Source organism: Callospermophilus lateralis, chromosome 3 (assembly GCF_048772815.1).
Source record: "Callospermophilus lateralis isolate mCalLat2 chromosome 3, mCalLat2.hap1, whole genome shotgun sequence".
NCBI classification, from domain to species: domain Eukaryota; kingdom Metazoa; phylum Chordata; class Mammalia; order Rodentia; family Sciuridae; genus Callospermophilus; species Callospermophilus lateralis.
This window is the reverse complement of record NC_135307.1, coordinates 6,188,041-6,197,218: the sequence shown is the minus strand read 5'-3', so window position 1 is coordinate 6,197,218 and position 9,178 is coordinate 6,188,041.

Sequence of the window (9,178 nt, the reverse complement as noted above, 5' to 3'; positions counted from 1 at the left end):
AAGTATGATAGGAGAGACTTGAAAATTGCATTCACCAGAGAAAGAGGGAGTCTCAAAATAGAAAGGGAGCCGGGAACCATGCGCTGACCAAGCCCAAACACACAACTGATAAAACGTGTGGGAAAACAGCCTGGGGGGGCCAGTTCTGCCCCCTGACTCTCCAGCGGGGAAACCGAGGCCCTGGAAGGCGGGGCCTGTGGGAGAGGATGCTCACCAGCCTCCTTCTGTCCTTCCACTCAGAGACAGACAGACAGACAGAGCTGAGAGCTGCCCTAGCTGGCCCTCGTAGGCTTGGTGGGCAGGACAAAGTGCCACCACCCTAGGGGGGCAGTTGATTAGAAGCAGGTCACCAAGTCCAGCCCACTCACTCAAAGGGAAGACCAAGTTCCACTGTCAGAGGGAAGGGGACACCCTCCCCAGACCCCAAGTCACCCCATCCCAAACTTCAGTGAACCAACCAGAGAATGCTTCACTTGCCAGAGCCCCATCCATCCTCTGCTCAGACTCCACATCCGGGTGCCAATCCCCTCCCACAGCTCCTCCATCGGCCTCGGCCTCAAAGCACCGCCCACCCAGATGAGGCTCCAGGAGCCGGGGCCTGTCCCCTGCCGTGTCTGGCCTAGGAACCTTGATGTGTGGTACGTGCAGTTCCCTTGGGTCCCTGAGTCCCGCCTTCTCTGTTCAACCAGCTGAGGACTGAAAATATTTGGAAAAAAATGGAATCTGTACAGACCGTGTACCAACGCTTTTCTTGTCATTATTCCCAGTGTCACCACTATCTATGTAGCATTTACAGTGCACCAGGTGTTTCAGGTCGTCTAGAGATGATCTGAGGCGTCTGGGAGCATATGTGTAGGTTAAGGCAAATACCACGCCGGTTGATACAAGGACTTGCACACCTGTGGGTCTGGGGTTTGTGGGGGTCCTAGAGCCCATCCTCCCTGGATTCCGAGGCGCAGCTATGCTGGAAAAGCGCTTGTTGAATGAGGGAGAGCCCCTGGCCTGGGCCAGATGCTCCTCAGAACTCCCATGGCTTCCACCCTCCCCTGCCCCGATATCCCCTGTCACTCGCGGTGGTCAGCTCCACTCAGACCTGACAGGTCAGCCTCCACCTGAGACCCAGCACTGGTGTCATACTGGCCTACAGCAGCTGCCCTGGGACTTTGACTGAGTGACTGCTGGCACCAGCAGAGCAGGGGTCTCTGGTCGGATTTCAGGGCTTGCAGGTCTGTGCAGCCCCTTCATGTTCAGAGGTGGAAGCCGAGACCCACAGAAGGTTGGCATGCGCACCCCAGGGACTTCAGGGACAAGCTGAGCCTGCCCCACCGGGCCTCACTCCCCACCAGCCCCCGCCTGCTCCGCTGGGCTGGGGGATGGCGGCCTTGGGGCGCAGCTGGGCTGGAGAGGGGGCTTGGCGCGTCAGAGGAGCAGCGCCTTCCTCCCACTTCGCAGGTGAAAATTGGATCTCCCCCCAGGAGGTTGAGCCAATTTCTGGCCCCTGCGGGGGCTGCGCTGCTAATAATGTGTAGCAGGGAGGACTGGCCACAGGCCTGGCCGCTGTCCCCATAGGCCACGACTAGAGCTCTAGGTGAGGGGGAAGCAAGAACTCTTGGTGCAGGAAGCAGGCAGCCTCCTGGGTCCAGGAAGTTCTGCAGGACAACCTGGGGCCACTCAGGCCTCACTTTGCCACCTGGGCTGGTCAACATGCGGCCTTTTACAGCCATCTCTCCTGCTTGGCTGGTGCTGCAAGGGCCAGCAAACCAGGGAATCTTCTAGTTTGCCGGACTCCCCCCGCCTCCTGGCCAGCTGCTCCCTTTGAATCGAAAGACAGACATTTGGAGCTCAGATGCACCCCCGGTGCATAGAGTCGGGCCTGGGCCGGGGTCGGGGCTCCGTGAAGGTTGGTCTTCCTTTCCGAAAAGCGAATGACTGTCCAGTTGGTGAGCTGTCCCAGCTGGGACTTGGGGAGCCCGGCCGGGCTCTGTAGTGGGCTCAGACACCACCATGGGTGGAAAGCTCAGCCACTCTGGGAAGCCTGTCTTCTGGACACCATGTCTGCAAGCCCTGCCCCAGGCCCAGGGCCTTCTGAGTTGCCCGCCGACTCCCAGACCCCACCTTTAGACAGGAGCCACGGTGCTCCAGGAGCATGAGTGGGAGGGGGACTGAGGAGGAATGAAGACCTGAGGGACAGGCAGGCAGAGGGAGGGTGTGCCTGCCAGCAAGGAGGTGCAGGGCAGGGTGGAGGGCGGGGCCCATCGTCTCCTGCCACGAACCCTCCTGTCTCCTGTGCTCCGTGGAAAGGCTGCACGAGGGCCAACTCTTGGCATCTACAGGACCCCTCTTTCTTGTTTAGAGGCGAGCATTCAGGGTTGACGCATGTCACCCACAAACCAGAGAGGAAACGAAAGCTCCCAGAAGAAGACTTAGCCCTCCAGCCACAAGTGCCCAGTGTCACCCTGACCTTCTGTGAGGGCATCAGTCATGTCCCTGGACTCAGCCACGGTCCCATAGCTCCTCAGGGCCTTGGGGCCTGGATCCGACCAGCTGGTCCTGGGGACCTTGAAGGGGCTGAGGACGGAGGGCTTAGGAGCTCCTTGGTAGTACCGGATACATTTAAAAACGCACTTACTCCTTCACCAGGCAACAGTGCTTGGAAGAATCCGCTCCGCGGAAACTCCCACAGACGTGAGCCTGGGACGCGTGGGTAGGAACGTCCACTGCAGCGGTTTCGTGAAAACAAACCCAAACAGTTCTTTAGCAGAGAAGTCGCTGAACAAAATGATTTATCCTTATCATGGAACATTAGGCAGCCCACAAAACGGGGCCCCTCCTGCGCTGTACTGACGGAAAACCTGCCCAGGGTCAGGGCTGAGGGACTTCTGCAGGGAGGCTCTCCTCTTGGGCTTGGAGGTACCAGGAAAGGCGTCCCACAATAGGTGTCCTTGGTTTCCAGAGAGGTTTTTTCTCAACAGTGAAGGAAAGAGAAAGCATCAGGTTCTAGATTTTTTTCCTCAAGTGCCTGCTGGGAGCCCCCACCTCTGTGACCCCTGCACAGCGGGGCTGGGCAGGAGGGTGCAAGTCCCCACGTGCGCGTGTGCGGGCCACAGAGGGTGGGAGGCCCAGGCAGGTGAGGGGGGCTCAGGCTGCCTGCCCAAGGATGTGGGAGAAGCCCCGGGGACCCCTCCTCACTCTAACTGCAGCACCACCTGGGACATGCAGTCAGGACGCGCCTGTGCGGAGGACAGCTGGCAGCAGGCGCGGGGGACATCGGCCACTGAAATCTTGCAGACCTCTCTGAGGATGGGCGGGAAGCTGGGCGGGAAAGGGTCTGGGTCAGGCAGGGAGCGCTGGGGGCGGGGGCTGCAGACGTGAGGTTTCCACTGCGCCCAGCACAGCTAATGCCAAGGGCCCGCTGGACTGCGTGGAGGAGGGGAACCAGAACCAGGGGGATGGGCTGGGCCGAGGGCTGGGCCGAGGGATGGGCTGGAGGGAGAGGACAGAGCAGAGGGGACAATCCCCACACTGGAAAGGGTCACAAGCCTGTGGACAGAAGGGAGCGGGCGGGCAGGCAGGAAGCAGCAGGAATGGAGAGAAGACCAGGATAAGCAGGACCCCAGCAGAAACCAGGTGGCTGGGGGGAAGGGAGGGCTGGAGAAGGGGCGGGTCCTGGAGCAAGGGCTTCTGTCACTGTGCAAATGAGGACCCCACCCAGGAGGCAGGGCCCCCACCCATTGCCATGGCCAGGAGCCCGGCCTGTGGCTGAGGTTTGCAGCGTTCCTCGAGGGCAGTGCCTGGGCTGGGGAGGTGTCCTGGAAGGGGAGGCCACACACGTGCCCGAAGGAGGGGTCACTTGTTCTGCAGGTAGAAAAGTGACAGTGACTGGACTTACTGGCATGTGGCTTTTCCTGAGACTGGATCTTCCGCAAGTTGTGATGCTGCACCCGGGGCCAGGGCAGAAGGACGCACAGTGCCAGAGGCGGCCAGCCCAGGAGCCGGGCACAGTCATGTGGCTGAATGCAGGGCAGATGCGGGGGTGTGGAGGTTGGGGGGCTCTAGCCTTCCACCTGCCCCTTGGTTGGTCCGTGTGCAGAGACCGTGCCCCCCTCCACATGGCCCTAGATAATTCCCCGGGCCTGGGTGATGCAGGCAGCTCCCTACAGGCTTGAGGGAAAACCACCGGGGAAAGTGCTCCTGTGTACCACAGTCCTGGCCTCTGGGGAGAGCCCTCCAGCCTCAGGGTGTGGTCAGAATTTTTTGGAATGCATACAACTTACAGATGGGCTTGAAAGTGTCAGCACAGAAACCCAAACAGAGAGCAGAGCCGGGAAGGGGCGGAGAGTGTGTGCCGCCTCCACCCCTAGACCACCAAGCACCAGCAAGGCAGTGCCAAGGCCCTGGGGCCTTTTGCAGGGAGCTCACAGGGCCCATGGGCACAGGGCTTCTCCACAGGGCACCTGAGGCCCATGGCCCAAAGCCACGGCCTCCCCCAGGCCTGCAGTCACAGCCCTGTGGTCCTTATTCTCAGGGAGCTTGCTGATCTCACTCCCCAGCCAGATCACAGCCCTAGCACCACAACTCTGACTCAGGGTCTTGTCCCACGGGAATCCATAGGCCTACAACGAGCATTGTTCTGAAGCAGCCCATGGTCCCCGGGATGGTGTCCTTCCTGATGGAGAAGGGCCAGGAAGGACTGAGAAGGCCGTCCATCAGTGTGGACCACATGTGAGGACACCTGGCCCTGAGCCACAGACCCAGGAAGCCAGCCTGTGACCTCTCCATCATCAGCCCCAAATGGCCAGGCTTTGATGGGCAGCCAACGGCTTCCGGACTTATTTTTTCTTTAGTTGGTGCATCACATCTGTGCCAGTAGTTGGTTCATTTTGACAGAATCATGCATACGTGGAGTTTGATTTCCTGTTTCCGTTCCCAGGGCCGCTGCTTCCTGTATTTCTAATTGGTGCATCAGAATAGCCCTCCTTGCAGCTTAGGACCAGCCCCTGTCAGCTCCACTGGGTGTCCCGTGTTCTGCTCCTTGTTGTTGGTCTCTAACACCAGGCCAGCAGCCTCCCTGATGTCCCTGTCCCTGTCCTAGAATCCCAGCCCTCCTCAACCCTTCCCCCCATCTCCTGCGGAGACTCTGCCTCCCCTTGTCCAGCCTGCGCCTTCCCTTCCATTAGTGTGGTCTTTCTGAAGAGTCCCCCCTTAGGCCCTCTTGCCCTGGGTCAGGCCCAGGTCCTCACCTAAGGAGCAGCCTGGGACTGTGCAGCCTGGGTCTCTGACCATCCTTCCCTCCTCTCCACCCACCATCCCCTGAGACGGGCTAGATTGGGGGTTCTGCTTCTGCTGAGGAGGTAGGAAGCAGAAAAGAATGCTGTTCCCCTCCTACCTAGAAGGAAAAGTCCAACTAAGACAAAGGCATCTGAATCCTGCCAGCCACAGCCCAGGAACCTGCACTCTGGAGGGGGCCAAGCCCCAGACCAGAGCCCCCAGCCAGGCCTGGGGCAGGCCTGAGAGCCCCCGTGCCTCCCTGCAACCAGGTGAGAAAAAAGCAGCCGAGCCGCCGAAGGACGTCGGTGTAGGTTGGAGTTCCAGCCCTGGGTAGCCAAGGCCACACGGGAGCCTATCTTCTAGGTCTCCAGTTTGTAGTTTTCTAGATAATAATAATCGATTTTGTCTAGGCTGTCTCACTTGTTGGCATGCAGCTGTTCCCAGTAGGTGCTTATCATACTTACCATTTCTGGAACACTGGTAGAAGTGTCCTTTTCCATTGCTGATTTTAGGGATTTGAGCTCGCTCTCTTTTTCTCTTGATTGATATAGCAAAAGTCTGTCAATTTTGTTCATCTTTACTGTTCTTCTATCCCTTTTCATGAATTTACACTTTAAATTTTATTATTCCTTTCCTTGTGCTTGGTTTGGATTTTTTTTTTTCTTTTTTGAGGTGGGAGGTTTTAGGCTATGAAATTGAGATCTTTCTTCTTTTTTAATGTAGGCATTTACAGCCATAACTTTTCCTCTGAGTACTGCTTTCTCTGCATCCTGTAGTTTCAGTATATTGTATTTCAATGTATTTTCTATTTCCCCATGTAAGTTAGTCTTTAGCTCATGGTGATATGTGGGTGTGTCATTTAATTCCACATATGTATAAATGACCCAGAGCAAGAGGAACATTGATTTCTAATTTTATTCATTATGGTCAGAAAACATATTTTGATAATCTCTTGCTTTTAAATTTATTGAGGCTTGTTTCATGGCCTAACACCTGGTGTATCCTGGAGAATGCTTCATGTTTGCTTGAGAAGAATGTGTATCCTGCTGCTCTTGAGAGGCATGTTCTATAGACTCCTGTTGGGTCTAGCTGTTTCAGTGATGGTCGACTCCTCTTTTAGTTATTCCATCCATTAACGGAGTATTGGCATCTCCACCTATTTTTGTTGGATTATCTATTTCTATTTTCAATTCCAAATTTTTTCTTTATGTATTTTGGCATTTTTATTAGGTGCCCATATGTTATAATAGCTGTACTTCTCTTTTTCAATATTTTTATTAGTGTATTGTAGTTATGCATAATAGTAAGTCTCATTTTGACATAATCATACATGCATGGAATAAAATTTTCTCCATTCAGTCCCCGATCTGTCCTCTTTTCCTCCCTTCCTCCTTCCCTCCATTCCCCACCTCCACTCTACTGGTCTTTTTTCTATTTGTTTATTGTTTTTTTGGGGGGGGTGGTTACTGGGGATTGAACTCAAGGTTACTCGCACTCAACCACTGAGCCACATCCCCAGCCCTATTTTGTATTTTATTTAGAGACAGGGTCTCACTGATTGCTTAGCACCTTGCTTTCGCTGAGGCTGGCTTTGAACCTGCAATCCTCCTGCCTCAGCCTCCTGGGCCACTGGGATTACAGGCGTGTGTACCATGCCTGGCGATTTATTATTATTTTTTTTTTGTTTTTGTTTTTTAGTGCTTTATATGTATACATGTAAAGGTGAAATTTACTGTGGTATATTCATATATGTATGTCACATAATTTAATTTTATTCTGCAGTTCCTTTTCCTACCCCTCATCCCTCCCCCACCAATACACTTCCTTCCTGTATTTTCATGGAACCAACCCTTCCTCCCCACTGATTTTTCCCTAGTTTCTGCAAATAAAAGAAAATATTTGATCCTTGACTTTCTGAGTCTGGTTTATTTCACTTGGTGTGATGTTCTCCATTTCCCTTAATTTACCAGAAAGTACCATGATTTCATTCTTATTTATGGCTTATGTATGGCTGCGTAAAACTTCATTGTATATATGTACCACATTTATTGTCCTAAATCTGAATTGCATTGATGGGTTTGCATATGGGATGTTGGTCTATAGTTTTCTTTCCTTGACTAATAAATAAATGTATTTATTTGTTCTAATTTGTTATACATGACAGCAGAATGCCTTTCAATTCATATTACACATATGGAACACATTTTTCATTTCTCTGGTTGTACATAAATAGAGTCATGCCATTTATGTCTTCATACATGTACTTAGGGTAATGATGACCAGCTCATTCTACCATCTTTCCTACCCCCAAGCTCCTCCCCACTCTTCCCTCCCCTTTGCCTTATCCAAAGTTCCTCCACCTTCCTCCCATTCTCCCACACCACCCCCATTATGGATCAGCATCCACTTATCAGAGAAAATATTTGGCCTTTAGTGTTTGGGGATTGGCTAACTTCATTTAGCACGATATTCTCCAACTCCATCCATTTACCTGCAAATGCCATGATTTTATTCTCTTTTAATGCTGAGTAATGTTCCATTGTGTTTCTTTATCCATTCATTTATCGAAGGCATCTAGGTTGGCTCCATAATTTAGCTACTGTGAATTGTGCTGCTATACACATTGATGTGGCTGTGTCCCTGTAGTATGCTGATTTTAAGTCCTTTGGGTATAAACCGAGGAGTGGGACAGCTAGGTCAAATGGTGGTTCCATTCCCAGTTTCGTAAGGGATCTGTTGGAAGGCTTTTAATTGTTTCTTCAATCGCATTGCTGGATTCTACTCTGTTTAGGTTTTCTACATCTTCATGGTTCAATTGGATTAGATCATATGTGTCTAGAAATTTTTCAATGACTTCTGGATTTTCCAGTTTATTGGATTATAAATTTTCAAAATAGTTTTTAATGATACATTGGATTTTGTCTGTGGTACTATCTCTTAATTCACCTCTGATTTTGTTAATTGGGTCTCTCTCTCTCTCTCTCTCTCTCTCTCTCTCTCTCTCTCTCTCTCTCTCTTTCTCTCCCTGACCTTTGGTTAGTTTGGATAAAGAATCATCAATAGTATTTATCTTTTTGAAGAACCAACTCTTTGTTTAACTTTGTATTTTGAATTTTCAGTTTCATTAATTTTGGCTTTTATCTTAGTTATTTCTTGTCTTCTACTGATTTTAGAATTAGTTTGTTCTTTTTCAGGGCCTTGAGGTATAACATTAAATATTATTTATTTGAGATTTTTTTTTTAATTTAAGCCCTCAATTCTATAAACTTTTCTTAGAACTGCTTTCATTCAGTCCTGGAGATTTTGATATGTGTTATCTCTGAGCTCATTTGTTATTAAGAATTTTTTTATTTCTTTGCTCATTTTTTCCTATGATCCATTCTTCATTTAAAAGAGTGTTGTTCAATCTTTATGAGTTTATGTAGTTTCTATTATTTTTCTTGCTGTTGATCTCTAATTTCATTCCATTATGATCTTGATAAGATGCACAAGATTATATCAGATTTTTTGTATTTGCTAAGACCTTCATTGAGATCTAAAATGTGGTGTATTTAGAAAAGATCTGTGAGATGCTGAGAAGAATGTGAATTCAGCTGTTTTTTGGTTGAGATATTCTGTAGGTGTCTGTTAGGTTCATTTGGTTTATAATTGTATTTTAGTTGGAATATCTTTATAAAGTATTATATTTGGATGACCAGTATATTGGTAAAAGTGGTATGTTGAAATCACCCAGGATTATTATTGAGGCCCATTTGGGATTTAATGTCAAGAAGTATTCTTTTGAGGGAGGGGGGTGCCAAGGATTGAGCCACATCCCTAGCCCTATTTTGTATTTTATTTAGAGACAGGGTCTCACTGAGTTGCTTAGCATCTCACTTTTGCTGAGGCTGGCTTTGAACTCATGATCCTC